Source organism: Rana temporaria, chromosome 2, assembly GCF_905171775.1.
Source record: "Rana temporaria chromosome 2, aRanTem1.1, whole genome shotgun sequence".
NCBI lineage: Eukaryota > Metazoa > Chordata > Amphibia > Anura > Ranidae > Rana > Rana temporaria.
Window position 1 is genome coordinate 213,414,683 of NC_053490.1, and position 17,116 is coordinate 213,431,798.

Here is a 17,116-nt window from a genome sequence, read left to right on the forward strand (position 1 = left end):
CGGAGGAATCCAGCACGTCAATTGACGTCCTGTTGAATATTCAGAGCCACCGTGAGGCCGTCATTTGACGATGGCCCGGGGCTCAAGTGGTTAAAGAAGCATGGTTAAATAGATTTTAAGCCTACATATGGTATATACTGTACACAGTCTGAAATTCTTGTACCCACAAAATACTTCATAATTACTGTGTCTGTCTCAGTAACCCTATACTTCTTTTACAGCATTAGTCCCCTTCTTCACATTAAAAGACCCCTCACATCAGGTTTCCCCCTTTAAATTAGGAGCCCCCCTTCATATCAGGAGTCCCTCTCTTCACATCAGAGCCCCCTGTTCATGAGGAGTCTCCCGTTTCACATCAGAAGCCCCCTCCTTCAAATCAAAGCCCCCGTCCTGAACATCAGGGTATCTCCTTTACATCAGGATTCCAACCACTTGCATCAAGAGCCAACGTTTAAATCAGGTGTCCCCCTTTCACATCATAGTCCCCTTTGACATCAAGAGTCACCCCCTTATAACTAGAGACTTCCCTTTACATTAGAAGTTCTCCCTTACATCAGGAGCTCCCTTTTTAGCATCCGGAGTCTGCCATTAACTTACCCGCTTTACATCAGAATTCCCGACATCAGAGCCCTCTTTACATTATCAATGGTCATTTAAATGAAGGACCCCCTTTACATCAGAATTCTCCTTTTTCCCATTAGAGTCCCTCACTAACACCAGTAGTCCCCCTTTACATCAGTAGTTCTCCTTATCATTTTGTGTCCCTTCTTACATCAGGGGTCGTCCCTTCACATCTGGAGTTCCCCTTTACATCAGGAGCTCCCAACATTAAATTATCTCCTTAGGTCAGGACTTTCCCCCTTACATCAGGCACCCCCACTTACATCAAGAGCCCCCCCCCCCCCTTTACATTAGAGTGGATGGGAGCATTAACTAGGAGTGTTGGGAGGTGTGCTCCAGGATATGATTTAAATAGATAGGGGCCGCATTGTGCTGATTAGTAGACAGTTGGGGCATAGCTGGTCTGTGGATACAAACAGCTTGGTGCTGGAATGCAGGCAGAAAAAAGGGAGATTCTGGGGACTTGATTATAGTGCTGTGGACTGGGTGAAGTATCTGGGGAATAGAGGAGTCCAGCAAACTACTGGCAGGAAAAGAGAGCAGGTAGGTCATGGTGATTGAACCAGAGTGCCTGCTGGTGAGGAAATAGAGCAGGCATCAAGTGGAGAGGAAAGAGAGGTCTGGTGTGTCGGGACAGGACTTGCTGATGACTGGGAAGGGGAAATGTATATCAGGATCGGGGAGGAGAGCTGGAAACAAGGTAATTAATTGCAGAGAGAGGAGTAGCGGAACTGGAACTGTCAGTGGTGGGTAAGGAGAAGAGGAAAGCAGATAACAGAGTGGATACAGTGAATCTGGATAGGCCTCTCTCACCAGCCTAGCAGCCAGAGTGTCACTCTGAACTTTAGGTGAAAGTCTCTGCCACAGACCCTCCTAAAGGTGGAGATAACTTCAGTCCAAAATCCCTCTCAACTGGATTTAGCACCCGGATCTCCTTTAAATAGCTTCAATTGCATCAATAACTGACAGGGGACCATCGTCCAGCCTCTCAGGTACAGAGTGTCCTTTGATGAGCAGGTAGGCCTCTCCTGCTACACCAGCCTTGTACTTGGTATCCCTCAGACAGGTTCCCCATCGACCGTCTTCCTCCACTTTGGACGGACAGCAGAGGACCACTTGTAGGTTTGTAGACTCAGTCTGCTTACCAAGCCTACTAGGCAGGGGTCAAGTCCTGGGGGAAAAAGTGTGGGAACTCCCACCCAAGATCCACTCCCCCACCCAAAAAAAAAATTATACGCTCATATGCATAATTACTAAACCGCTTCTTTCTAAACCCCTTGATAACTCGCGCAGACCTCCACAATGTCTCCTGGGAACAATGACAAAAGCTCCCAGGAGACATTGCGGCATCGAGGAAGTGACGGAATACCCGCACACTACCTGATGAATCCATATACAGGAAGCGGCCAGTAACATAAAGGATTACTAAGGTTCGTCTGCCCCTGACAGTGACTCGAGCTGGGCATTGCCGATTAGTGAAGGATTGGCTCGGGCGGCTCGGCTGCTCTAGTCCTGCAAAGGGAACTGAGCCCTGCTACTAGGTAGATCAATGCTCCGGACCAACGTGGTCCCGGAGCCAGGAACACAGCAACACACGCACATACCCTGGCCAGGAGGGCCATTTACGGGGTGGGGGACGGCGTGGGGCGACGACAACCCACACCAATGGCGCCTGCCCCTTAAATACCCCTCCCAGCATGCACAGCAAGGCGATCAACCCTCCTGTTTGACTGCCGAGGAGAAGTATCCACAAAACCCGGAATTTACTGCTGCCCCCTACCGTCTGGGGGTGACTGAAGTCCCCAGACAGGAGGATATGCACACAGCACAGCCAGGGCTGGAACAGAGGCCTTAAATTTAGCCAAATTAACATGGTCAAGGTTAACTAACTCTCTGACCCCCTTTCTAAATTTACAATAGCACCTGCCATAAAAGTAGCCAGGCGCTACACACCTTTCTCTGCTCCTTTAGTATATCAACCACACAGTATAAAAACCATTAGGTGAATGCATTTAGTATAAGAATTTTGTACCATACAGACCCTCCTGTATGGTGAATACATTATGACAGATACAATTTTCTCTACTATACCATACCTGATGAAGGATGAAAGGAATCTGGCTTAATATAATGCAGCTTTTTTTCCCAGCTAATTGAAGTATCATTTTCTAAACACTGTAAGTATGTTACAATGTTAGCACTGGGAGAAATATTTATTTCTAAGCATCCGACTTTCTGAGATGGACACTCTTAGTGGCAAAAGGCTTAGACAAAAGCTTAACCCCCTCAAAGTTGTCCACCATGTAAGAAAATACAGACAAGACTTTGTGTTGAAAAAAATATATATTTTTTTTTCATACCCCCTACCATCCCCATCTTTAAAAATATGCATATTTAGAAATGCAAATTATTTTTGCATCGAATGGATGTGTAACTAAGTAACTGAAAAACACACTACTTTGTTTATAATATAGCTATGTAGCAAAATTCCACCATATTTCTAAAGTAAAGCTGTGTATACACACACATAGATTATTTTTATTCAAGCTAAGATTTACGTGTGGCTGTGGAGCACAGGGTTTAAGCAACACACATTTTCCTACTAGTACTTTCACACTGAGGCCCTTGAAAACTGACCCTAAAACGCCAGACGATTTTGCGGTGCTTTTCAAGGACTTTTAAAACGTGGCTCAAAAGAACCAGGTGCTGAGGAGGCTGCTACATATAGAAGGTTTTTTATCATAGAATGTATTAAGATAAAAATCCTTCTGCCTTTACAACTCCTTTAACTGCTTACTGACCGTAACCTCTACTGTATATATCCTCCTGCGCAGGTTCACATACCTAGTCTGATTGGACACAGTGGGAGCCAATCATTGGGTCCGACGGACTCCATTTCTGCCGGGACACGCCGTTTGTTCGGGACGCAAGCAGAACAGCAGTCTGCCTATATAAACAAGGCAGACTGCCATTCTGTCAGTAGGGAAGGTATTGATCCTGTATTTCTACAAAGCAGGAACACATATCTCTGCTTTCCCCTAGTACCAAGCACAGGTTAGCCACACATTTAACCCCTTGATCGCCCCTGATGTTAACCCCTTCCCAGCCAGTGTCATTAGTGCAGTGACAGTGCAAATTTTGTTCCCCAAAAAAGTGTCAAAAGGGTCACTAAGACCCCTTTCACACTGAGCCGCTCATAGCATCAGCGGTAAAATACCGCTATTTACCGCCGACGCTATTGGGCGGATTTGCGGCGCATTTTGGCCGCTAGCGGGGCGCATTTAACCCCCGCTAGCGGCCGAGAAAGGGTTCAAACCGGCCGCAATGTGCTGCTGGAGCAACGCATTGCCGGTGGTATAGCCGCGCTGATTTCAATGGGCAGCAGCGGTGGAGGAGCAGTATACACACCGCTGCTTCACCGCTCCAAAGATGCAGCTAGCAGGACTTTTTTTACCGTTCTGCTAGCGCAACACTCCAGTGTGAAAGCCCTCGGGCTTTTACACTGGAGACAATAGAGCAGCACTTTTGGGGCGGATTGCAGGCGCTATTTTTCACGCTATAGCGCCTGCAATACTCCCTCAGTGTGAAAGGGGTCTTAGTGTCCGATTTGTCTGCCGCAATGTCGCAGTCCCGCTATAAGTCGCTGATCACTGCCATTACTAGCAAAAATACAAAATAAATACAAAATTCAATAAATATATCCCATAGTTTGTAGCTGCAAACCAATCAATATATGCTTATTGAGATTTTTTTATACCAAGAATATGTAGCAGAATACATATTGGCCTAAATTTATGAAGAAATTAGATTTTTTTTTATTGGATGTGTTTTATAGCAAAGAAAGTAAAATATATATTTTTTTTCAAACTTGTTCTGTTTTTGTTTATAGCACAACAAATAAAAACGGCAGAAATGATCAAATATCACCAAAAGAAAACTCTATTTGTGGGGGGGGGGCAACATACATTTTATTTGGGTAAGCATTGCACGACTGCACAACTGTCAGTTAAAATAACGCGGTGCTGTATCCCAAAAAATGACCTTGTCATGAAGAGGGGATACCTTCCAGAGCTAAAGGGGTAGAAAGTGAAAACTACACCCAGAAATATCACTATAGGAAAACAATGTGAGATAAATACTCTCCTAGTGCCACTATTGTATTGTGACAGCTGTAGCTGGCACCTATCAGAATTCCCAAACACTGCTTGGATGAAGCCACTGTTCCATTGACAATTTTCCACCTGCCTGCTTGTCGGGCGGGAGGTGGCTGGCAGGACCACCCACATACTGAATTGTGGCCTGTTTTATCATCTATAATACCCATGAACATTTTACTGTTTACTTTGAGAGAACAATACTATTTATTCTTCTTCGAAAAGAGCAAAATAAAAATTGTATTTAATAGTACATTAATGTATATATTACATAAATGAGTGATCGTAGTGAAGGAAAGAAGTAAAGAGGATTTAAGGTGGACTTTGCCTCCAAAAGATGAACAGTTGGGAGGTGCGTGTAGAGAGTTTATTGGATCACACTGGTATTTAGGGCATCTACTATATTTATATTTCATGATGACTTTTAAGCTATGCTATGTTTGGAATCTTTTCTAGCAGTGAATAATCTTTGTGCATGGGCATGTATATATGCTGAATGTGTGTTTAACGTTTCTTTGACTAGCGGTTAACCTTGAAAAGAGTAATAACTGTACAATATCACACAGGGGTGATGGAATTACTCATTTAGAGTAGTATTTGTATTAGGAATATTTTAATGAGTCCTTCAGGGGATCATTTATTAAAGACTATTATTTAACTGAGCACAGCTATCAATGTTTCCTTTCAAAACCCCCTTAGAGTATAAAAAATTCTCATAGCCTGAATTCCTGTTTGCCTCTGTTTTATACTGGATATCTGTAAAGCAGGACAAAAAAGAATCATTTTATGGACTAAACTGCTCTTGCCTTAGTACCTCCTGGCTCTTATGTGCAATGTTTACCCCTGGACAGTGTTACATTCCCCTCCCTTGAAGGCAACAAAACAACCCCAACTTCAGGCACCCCCAGAGTAGGGTGACCACATGTCCTGGATTGCCCGGGACAGTCCCGCATTTTGCAAGTCTGTCCTGGGTTCCAGGCACCTTCAATACAGTGTCTTAGAATGAAACTGACACAGCCTGACCACCCCCCCCCCTCCCGGGCCGATCTGACGCCTCCAAAAAAGACCACCACATCCAGTGGCGGCTGATGCTCAAAATTTTTGGGGGGGCGCAAACGGAAAAAAAAAAAAAATTGCAGCCTCACTGTGCCCATCAAATGCAGCCACTGTGCCATTAATTGTCACCACTGTGCCATGCCATCAAATGCAGCCACTGTGCCATCAATTGTCACCACTGTGCCATACCTACCATCAAATGCAGCCACTGTGCCATCAATTATCACCACTGTGCCATGCCATCAAATGCAGTCACTATGCCATCAATTCGCACCACTGTGCCATGCCATCAAACGCAGTCACTGTGCCATGCCATCAAACGCAGCCACTGTGCCATGCCATCAAACACAGCCACTGCGCCATCAATTGTCACCACTGTGCCATGTCATCAAACGCAGCCACTGTGCCCCTCAATTGTCGCCACTGTGCCAATTGTCGCCACTGTGCCAATTGTCACCACTGTGCCCTTTAATTGTCGCCGCTGTGCCCATTGTTACCACTGTGCATGTCACTGTGCCCTTTAATTGTTGCCACTGTGCCCATTGTCACCACTGTGCCCATTGATGCCACTGTGCCCTTTGTCACCACTGTGCCCATTGATGCCACAGTGCACTTTGTCACCACTGTGCCCATTGATGCCACTGTGCCCTTTGCCACCTCTGTGCCCATTGTCGCCGCTGTGCCCTGTAAAATGCACTTACTTTACTCTTTCCACGTCCCTCGATGTCTTCTCCCGCCTTGGTGACGCTTCAGCCAATCAGGTTACCGATAACCAGAATCGGGGAACCTGATTGGCTGAGACGGCCGTCAGTCTTATCCAAGTTACGCACCCCCCGTACGTTCCGAGGATAAGACATCCGGGAGCCGAGGGCTGTACTCGGAAAGCCTATCAGAGCCGCTGGCTCTGATAGGCACTTCCGCACAGCCAACCAGCTGCCGTTATTCAGGTGGCCGGCGCTCAAGTTCCGGCCATCTCTGAATAGACCAGCGGCAGCTGGCAACAATAACATACATTCATGCAATGCATGAATGTATGTTATTAGACTCTGTGGCGGGCGAGAGCCAGAGGGGGCGGCGCTCCAGCACCCTCTATGGACGACCACATCGCCTCACTGACAGTACTTGTCCTGCCCAGTAATGTCTGGAGAGGCACAATCCCCTGCCCCCTGCTTGTGATTGGAGAAATCATAACCTCAGCCTCTTGTGTCTAATCACTGCAGGGCAGTGTAGAGCCAGAGTTGGAACAAGGTAAAACGGGTCTCAGCCAGGCCAGGATAAGTACTGTCAGCGAGTAAAGTGGCGATGTAGCGGCCTTTTTGGGGGCCTTATCAGTGTCTCTGGGTAGAGCATGCACCCGCTGCCCCAGCTGTGCTGTGATTTGTTACAGCTCAAGCTGATTTTTGGGAAGGGGGGAGTGTCCGTGAATGGAAGTTTGGAGTGTGGTCATCCTACCCTAGAGTCACAGTGTCACGTCCTCTTTCATCCCCTTTCTCACACTGCAAGAGTTAAATTCTTTTTAAGTCTAGGGGCAGAGAAATAAGGTGTAGTACCTTATACTTTGCTTCCCCCATGGTGTGCGATCAGTCCCTCAAAGTCTTTTCTCGAAGGTGCCCTGACTGGCAGTCAAACACTGACATTATCAAGTACAATGCAGGATCAATACTGCTGCATTGAATGTTGGGAAGGTCGGTTCAGCTTTAACTTTAAAAGCAAACCCATGCACTACTCATGCAGGGCACAGGTTTGCTTTACTGCCCCCCTCTCAGCAGCACATACTCCTCCTAGCTTCTTTTCCTCTCCTCTCGGTTCAGATGCTTATACACAATTGAGGACTGTCTTCCTACCCAATAAAACAACAGCGGGCCAATCACCATTGTTGTCTCATGGGAGGGATGGAGGTGTTACACCTGGTCCTCTATACCCGGAGGTAACAGATATTTTCTCTGTGCCTGAGGATGAACAGAGCAACAGAGGAGGGGGGGTAAGGTGGGTATGTTCCTGGGGACAGTGGCATTAAAGTGGACCTGTTACTTTACACTGCACGAACAAAGCAAATTAAACCATTCATGACAGAAGTATACTAACTGTCATTGCTGACCTCATTCTGAAAAGGTCGTTGCCAGGCTGATGAAAGAATTATGCAAATGAGGAAAGTTGAAAGATTTCACCTGCATTATTAATCCAGGTTGGAAGAAAAAGACCATTTATTTTGAGAACCACCCAGAGTGTAAATCGGACAAATTAAGGTGAATAAAGATATCCTCAACCGAACATCAACTTACTGGGCCTCTTACCGCAAGCAGTGGACCACTAAATTATAGGTGATCAAACAGGCATAGTATATCCACAAGATGGTCAAGTTTCCACCAAAGTAACAGGCACCGGGATCTTGTATAGCCCTCATGTATAATAAATCAGCAGGTTCATACATTAAATGAGAGAAAATTACATGACATGGTGCAGTATATCAAGCCAATATGAATTTATTCCAATAAAAATGTCAAAGTACTCACATTTTGCATGTAAAAAACGAGCATGTCATAAGGTAAAAATCATCATATGTGTCCAACCAACAAGATGGCAGTGATCAGCGCATGCATTGTTGTGATGTCAAACCCCAGGCTCCACCCTACGCATTTCGTCCAATGAGGAACGTCGTCGGGGGCATGGTTTACTGGTCATCACTTCCTCTATACACAGGGAGGAGGCAAGAATCGCCTACTCTCTGTTGTGTTCCAAGCCTCGGTTTCGACCATTGGAAGCGAAAATGGCATCATATTAACGAAGACCAAAAACCTAAGCTAGACACAAAAGACCGAACCAAATAATAAAAAAAAAAGAATATTAGGACTACAAGGAACCTAAAAAAAGATCGTTGATCAATCATTCATCTAAAAAGAATTCTATCAAGGACCTAATAAAGGGATAAAAATGTGCTGCCATCTTGTGGTTAAAAATAGACGTTACAACGATAATAATAAAGCAATAAAAATATATGAAACATAGCGTAGGGACGCATTTATTGTTAATTAAAGCGTTGATGTCCCATTCAATATTCAAACCGTGAGGTCCATAAGATTTTAAAGAGAAAATCCATCAGGTTTCCATCTTGGAAATTTTCCCCCTGGTGTGGGTTAAATCAATAGCCATAAATGTCGTACCTTTGAGACTTTTGCCATGACATCTCAAAAATATTCCAATTGCACACCTTCCGGAGAAATGGCCAATAAGTAAAAGGGTGCTGAAACGATCACCGGCTGAGAACCGGAAAGCAAATCATATATACATATTCGCCAGCACACCAGGGATCATTTAAAAAAACGTCCAAAAATTTAATGCATATCTATTGATCCAAAAGAGCAACGTTTCGAGGCCACGCAGGACCTCTTCGTCAGGCGAATATGTATATATGTTTTGCCATGACATAACACATAGTGCTTAGTCAGACTATGATTTAAAAAGCCCTTTCGTATATTGGCTAGATGTTCTTTAAAGCAGAGTTCCACCCAAAAATGGAACTTCCGCTTTTCGCATACCCTCCCCCTCCGGTGTCACATTTGGCACCTTTCAGGGGGGAGCAGATGCCTGTGTAATACAGGTATTTTGCTCCCAGTTCCGAGCACAGATACCCGAGCCACCTGCAGGGAACCGACGGTACTTCCGGCACCTTCTCTGTCCCACCCGCTGTCTTCTGGGAGACTTCCTGATTCCCTTACCCGAAGATGGCTGCGACAGCACCCGAGAGCCGAGCGATAGATCAGCTTTGGGTGCCGACATTGCGGGCGCCCTAGACATGTAAGCGTCCTTATTTTAAAAGTCATCAGATGCAGTATTTGTAGCTGCTGACTTAAAAAAAAAAATTGGCGGACCTCCGCTTTAAGTCTGACCTCTAGTTTATGAACAGTGCGGCCTACATGTACCCATTTCTTTACCCATGTTATTGTTACCAACAAATCTATGTCAGCTGCTCCTTGGAATCTAAGCGCAGTGAACACTTCTCGTTTTTATTGATCCAGGTTAGTGACACAAAAAATTAAGACAGAAGGTCAGCATTATAGCCAGGCAATTAACATGTTCAGAAAGAGATTTTAGCAGTGGGGACCTCCATTTTTTCTATTCTATTCTATTAATTTAGTCACCTTTAGGGGTGTTACTAGGACTGTAAAAAAAACTGAGGCACCCAGTGGCATACTGAAAAAAGGAATTCTCTGGCATGCATACCGCACTAAGGTGATTAGTGGTCATCAGGGCTGGAATTACATTTCAGGAGCCTATAGGCAGAGAATTCTGAAGCGCCCCCCCCCCCCCCAAAAAAAAACAGTACAGTAAAACCAACATTTTTTTCTTGATGAAATATTTATACTCCGAACAAAAATAAAATAAGTATTACAAGAGATTGCAGGGATCAGGAGTGCATTAAACTCATAATGCAGGGTTAAGCAGCGTGTTATGCTCGGGATGCAGGGATCAGGAGTGCGTTGCGCTCAAATTGCCGGGATAATGGGGTGTGTTACGCTCAGAATGTAGGGATCCTGGAGTGCGTTGTGCTCAGAATTCAGGGTTAAAGGGTCACTAAAGGAATTTTTTTTTTTAGCTGAAATGATTGTTTACAGGGCATAGAGACATAATAGTTAACTGATTCCTTTTAAAAATGATTAAAAAATAGATAAAAAACAATCATATAATGTGCCTGCAGTGTAGTTTCGTTTTTGTTGTTGTTTCCTGGTTCTCTGATGTACAGAGAGCCACTAGAGGGCAGTCAGCCAATAGAGAGCAGTGATACTTTGTCTAAAACTCCTCAGCACCAATCCAGTTTCGTTTTACACACAATAATCACATTAGTGACCACCGTGAGAAATCTCCCAGCACTGTGGTTATCAGGAAACAGGCAACCAGGAATTGTCCAGAACAGAGAGGATTTACAGCAACATTAAAAGCAAAAACGAACAATGAGGACATGAAACCAGGACTGCAGTAAGGTAAAGGAAGCTATTTAGCTAAAAAAAAAAATTCCTTTAGTGACCCTTTAAGGAGCGTGTTCCGCTCAGACTGCAGGGATCAGGAGTGCGTTACGCTCAGAATGCAGGGATTCTGGAGTCTGTTGCGCTCAGAATTCAGGGTTAAGGAGTGTTTTATGCTCAGAATGCAGGGATCAGGAGTGTGTTATGCTCAGAATGCAGGGATCAGGAGTGTGTTATGCTCAGAATGCAGGGATCAGTAGTGCAATACGCTCATAATGCAGGGATCAGGAGTGCGTTATGCTCATAATGCAGGATCAGGAGTGCGTTATGCTCAGAATGCAGGGTTAAGGAGTGCATTACACTCAGAATACAGGGATCAGGAGTGTGTTACACTCATGAGAGAGAAAGTACTGTTAGCTAGAAGGCACGGTAGAGGAGGCTGGAGGGGGGAGAAGGACCGGCAGCTAAAAGATGCAGCGGAGGAGGCTGGTGGAGTAGAGAGAAGGACTAGATGAAGATCGAGGGGGCTGCAGGCACCTGTTTGCAGTCTATCTGTCCGCTGGTCACTGAAAGAAAAACATGAGGGAAAAAAAACGTATACAGACATGCCAGGCACCCCTCTAGGAAGGGTGGCTGTTAGAGCCGATTCAAAAGGGACAAGTCAGTAGAGTCTGAGTCTTCTTGCTGTATACATATGCTAAAGTACTTGTGCCACACAATATGCCTTTTTTACTTTACTTCAAAGACACACCAACCTTAGCACACAGGCTTGTCTAAAAGTCTAGAAGTGCAAAAAATGTACTTCTTTCATTACATATGTTTTTCTGCAAAAACAATATACACAGAGTGCTAACTCTTTTTCTGATCTTTCCTTAACCTCTTGCCAACTGCCAACCGTCAAACGGTGGCAGAATGGCTCCCCTGTGCAAATTGCCATAGCTGTATGGTGGCCGCTTTAGGGGTATAGGGGGCGCATGCGCCCGCATGTCACGGAAGCCGAAGCGGGACCCTGGCGGCCGCAATGTCTGCCGTGCACCTGTGATTGTGAGAATTTACAAATGCAGCAATTTAGAAATCAGATGAAAGTTTAGTGCTGGGAAACACTTTTTGATAGATAAAAAGTGCATTTTATATACATCTATATCAGGGGTCTCCAAACTTTTCAAACAAAGGGCCACTTTTATGCCCTTCAGACTTTTGGAGGGCCGGATTGGGGCCAGCAAGGGAAGAAAATGTCATCAGTGAGAAGAAATATGGCCTCAGGGTTGGTGGTCAATAGGAAGAGGAGCATTCCCCCTATTAGTGGGAGGAATAGTGTCCCATCATTGGTATCAGTGGATAATATAGTGCCCCATTGTTGGTATCAATGGGAGGAATAGTGCCTCATATCAGTGGAAGGAATTGTGCCCCAAGGACCAGATAAAGGCTAGCAAAGGGCCACATCGGGCCGCAGTTTGGAGACCCCTGATCTATATAGATCAGACCAAAATGAGGGACAAATGAGGAGAATGAGGGACAGAGGGACATTGCTCCAAATCAGGCACAGTCCCTCGAAATCAGGGACAGTTGGGAGGTATGCCTTTGTGGGCGCTTTTAACCCTTTTTTGGCCGCTAGCGGGGGGTTAAAAGCGCCCGAAAAGTGCCACTAAAACGAGGGAAAAGTGCTGCTACAACTAGGGGGGGGGGGGGGCAGGCCTAAAGCTGTGTAAGGGGCACCAACATTTCTAATGGCTGCCCTGGTCAGTGCTCAGCAGACACCCTTAGGCCCCATACACACGAGAGGATTTATCCGCGGATACGGTCCAGCGGACCGTATCCGCGGATAAATCCTCTCGAGGATTTCAGCAGATTTCTATGCGATGGCGTGTACACACCATCGCATTGAAATCCGCGCCAAAATCCTCTGGCGATGACGTGTCGCGCCGTCGCCGCGATTATGACGCGGCGACGGGCGCGACGCTGTCATATAAGGAATTCCACGCATGCGTCAAATCATTACGACGCGTGCGGGGAATCCCTTGGGACGGATGGATCCGGTGAGTCTGTACAGACGAGCGGATCCATCCGTTGGGATGGACTTCAGCAGATGGATTTGTTGAGCATGTCAGCAAATATTCATCTGCTGGAAATCCATCCCAGAGGAGATTTCTCCGCGGAAACAGATCCGCTGGCGTGTACACACCATAGAATCTATCCGCTGAAACCCATTCGATGGGATTTATCTGCGGATAGATTCTATGGTGTGTACGGGGCCTTAGGCCCCGTACACACGATAGAATCCATCCGCAGATAAATCCCAGCAAATGGGTTTCTGCGGATAGATCCTATGGTGTGTACACGCCAGCGGATCTGTTTCCGCGGATATATCTCCCCTGGGATGGATTCCAGCAGATCGGATATTTGCTGACATGCACAACAAATCCATCTGCTGGAATCCATCCCAACGGATGGATCCGCTCGTCTGTACAGACTCACCGGATCCATCCGTCCAAAGGGATTCCCCGCACGCGTCGTAATGATTTGACGCATGCGTGGAATTCCTTATATGACAGAGTCGCGCCCGTCGCCGCGTCATAATCGCGGCGACGGCGCGACACGTCATCGCCAGAGGATTTCCGCGCGGATTTCAATGCGATGGTGTGTACACTCCATCGCATAGAAATCTGCGGAAATCTTTGAGAGGATTTATCCGTGGAAACGGTCCGCTGGACCGTATCCGCGGATAAATTCTCTCGTGTGTATGGGGCCTTAGAGTCGTTGTCACACTGGTCAGTAGTACTCAGTGTGCACTTTTTAATTGGCGGTCAGTAATTAGCGGGTCCATAAAGCTACTGAAATGGATAGCAAGGATTTTCAAATCTGGCTCAGACCATTTTGAAGGGTCGTACCACCAGACGAGTATTTTATTGAATTGCATTAACTGTGTCCTAGAAGCTCACAGTGAGCAGTAAAATCAGCGCCTTCCACTCTGTCCTCCATCAAACACCGAGCAAGCCATTGTCTTCATCCAGGAGGACCTTCACATGGAGGATCTTCTCTATGGTGCTCCCCTGATGGCTATACTGGAAGATGCACACCTATCTGATGTTTGTGTACAGGACAGTGACTGACCTACACATTCTCACCATGGCTCAGCAACCCACAATTTTCAGCTTTAAGTGATAAAATTGTGGGTTGCTGTGAGAATGTGTAGGTCAGTCACTGTCCTGTACACAGACAGACATCAGATAGGTGTGCATCTTCCAGTATAGCCATCAGAGGAGCACCATAGAGAAGGTCCTCCTGGGTGAAGACAATGGCCTGCTCGGCGTTTGATGGAGGAGGACAGAGGGGAAGGCGCTGAGGTGTGACGGTAGGACACATTCCAAGACACACGTCTATCTTTCCCATAATAAAAGGGGACAAGCTCTGCAAAAGAGAAAGTGTTAGACGGCAGATGGGATGTAAAAGAGTGAGAGAGTGGGATGCTTCGTCTCCTTATATGGGCAAATGATATGGAGGGCTCCCGGGGCGCTGCTATCCGAGTCTGCCTGTACACACCGCACACCCGCCCGGGACACACAGCCGACACCGCCAGTGACACCGCACCGCCGCCGCCACCGCCCAGGTATTGTGTCTATGATCGCACACAGGGCTGAGCATTTCACACCACCAGCTTCCAGCATCCGTGCTTTGTACTGCTGGCTGCACGTGGGTTGTGTCAGTGTGCTCCCCCCGTGTGTGTGTGCGGCTCCTGGGCATGCATGGGGGTATATATACTGGGCATACATGGGGGTATATGGTGAGGGCAGGTGACAGCCCTGAAGATCCATCTCATACTAGATGGCATAGGAGATTTAGTCATGATGATGGGTGTCATGCTGACATCTGGTTTCAATTCATTCCAAACATTGCACGGAGCCTGATGTGTGGAGGCTTCATTCATAAGCGGAGGATTGGTGTTGCAGATGGAGAAATCCATTGCTTTCATTTACAGACTTGTTATAGTATATATAATAGATCTACTGCTAGTTATATGCAGATTGCTTTGGCAATTGGGGTATTTAATGCAAGGTCAGGTGTACCCCAGGAGATCAGTGTACAGGAGGGGGTGATGGACTCAGGGAGGGCATGTGTACGTTGTAGAGGGCATCTTCGTTTACAGACGACTGAACATGGCATTTGTCATTTTAAACCCATACATGACATTTATTGTATATGGAATATACATGGTATTTGTAGTTTATACAAGACACCTCATTTATTCGTTTATTGTTTATAAAATATAAACAGAAATGATCGTTTATAGAATTTAGATGGCATTTATTGTTTATAGAATATCGATGCCAGTTATAGAATATAGCGGGCATTTATAGTTTATAGATGGCATTTATAGTTTATAGCATATAGATGCCATTTATAGTTTATAGACCATAGATGGCATTTATAGTTTATAGAATATAGATGGCATTTATTGTTTATAGAATATAGATGGCATTTATTGTTTATAGAATATAGATGGCATTTATTGTTTATAGAATATAGATGGCATTTATTGTTTATAGAATATAGATGGCATTATAGCATATAGATGGCATTTATAGTTTATAGACCATAGATGGCATTTATTGTTTATAGAATATAGATGGCATTTATTGTTTATAGAATATAGATGGCATTTATTGTTTATAGAATATAGATGGCATTTATTGTTTATAGAATATAGATGGCATTTATTGTTTATAGAATATAGATGGCATTTATTGTTTATAGAATATAGATGGCATTATAGCATATAGATGGCATTTATAGTTTATAGACCATAGATGGCATTTATTGTTTATAGAATATAGATGGCATTTATTGTTTATAGATTATAGATGCCATTTATTGTTTATAGAATATAGATGCCATTTATTGTTTAAAGACTATTGGCCAGATTTCCGTACGGCGGCTTAAAGTTGTGCGGGCGTAGCGTATGCAATTTACGTTACGCCGCCGCAAGTTAGAGAGGCAAGTGCTGTATTCACAAAGCAATTGCGTCCTAAGTTACGGCGGCGTAGCGTAAATGTGCCGGCGTAAGCGCGCCTAATTCAAATTGTGAAGAGGTGGGCGTGTTTTATGTAAATAAAGCATGACCCCACGTAAATGACATTTTGAACGAACGGCGCATGCGCTGTCCGTGGACGTATCCCAGTGCGCATGCTCCAAATCACGTCGCAAATAGTCAATGCTTTCGACGTGAACATAACCTACGCCCAGCCCTATTCTGAATCGACTGACGCAAACGACGTGAAATTAGACGGCGGTTCCGACGTCTATACTTAACATTGGCTGCGCCATCTTTTTGGTGGTTTATCTTTACGCCTGAAAACGCCTTACGTAAACGGCGTATCTTTACGGCGACGGGCGAGCGTACGTTCGTGAATAGGCGTATCTCGCTGATTTACATATTCTAGGCGTAAATCAGCGTAAACGCCCCTAGCGGAAATAGACAGCTAAGATACGACGGCGTAGTAAGACTTACGCCGCTCGTATCTTAGCAACATTTAAGCGTATCTCAGTTTGAGCATACGCTTAAATGTAGTACGGCGCAAATTCAGAGTTACAACGGCGTATCTACTGATACGCCGGCGTAACTATACCTGAATCTGGCTATATACATTGCATTTATACTTTAAGGATGGTATTGTTTAAAGACTGTAGGTGGGCATTTATCAATTTAGAATATACTGTAGATGACATTTATACAGGGACTATACATTACATTTTTAGTTTATAGAATATACATGGCATATTGTTTAGTTTAAAGATTATACATGTATCATTTCGTTTATAGAATAGAATATACATGGCATTTATAGTTTATGGAATATACAGGGATTTCAAGTTTATGTAATATACATGGTATTTATACCTTAAGGACTATACAGGAATATCTAGTTTATGGAATATACATGGAATTTTACAGGCATTTCTAGTTTATGGAGTATACATGGCATTTATACCTTAGGGACTATACAGGCATTTATAGTTTATTGAATATACATGGCATTTACACCATAAGGACTATAAAAAACGAACCCTCAAAGCAAAAAAATGGAGTTTACCAATCCTTAAAGCGGGAGTTTACCCGATTTTTTTTTTTTTTTTTAAAGATTAGATTGATGCTCATTTTGTCAAGGGGAATCGGCTAGTTTTTTTAAAATCCGAGCAGTACTTACCGTTTTAGAGAGCGATCTTCTCCGCCGCTTCCGGGTATGGTCTTCGGGAGTGGGCGTTCCTACTTGATTGACAGGCTTCCAGCGGTCGCATACATCGCGTCACGAGTAGCCGAAAGAAGCC

At 44.9% G+C, this 17,116-nt stretch overlaps 1 protein-coding gene across 4 annotated transcripts in view; it reads left to right on the forward strand.

Annotated features, from left to right (window-relative positions):
- FHL2 (four and a half LIM domains 2) overlaps window positions 1-17,116 on the forward strand; it is a 104,137-nt gene that overhangs the window by 6,401 nt on the left and 80,620 nt on the right. The window contains exon 1 of one of the 4 annotated variants that reach the window (XM_040336396.1): window positions 14,052-14,144. The exons of 1 other annotated variant lie outside the window; for it this stretch is intronic. The gene's annotated coding sequence lies outside the window, so the exon portion shown is untranslated. Of the gene's footprint in view, window positions 1-14,051; window positions 14,145-14,187; window positions 14,400-17,116 lie in introns of those variants that run through there. 2 more of the 4 variants (XM_040336398.1, XM_040336395.1) reach the window with 2 other exon arrangements.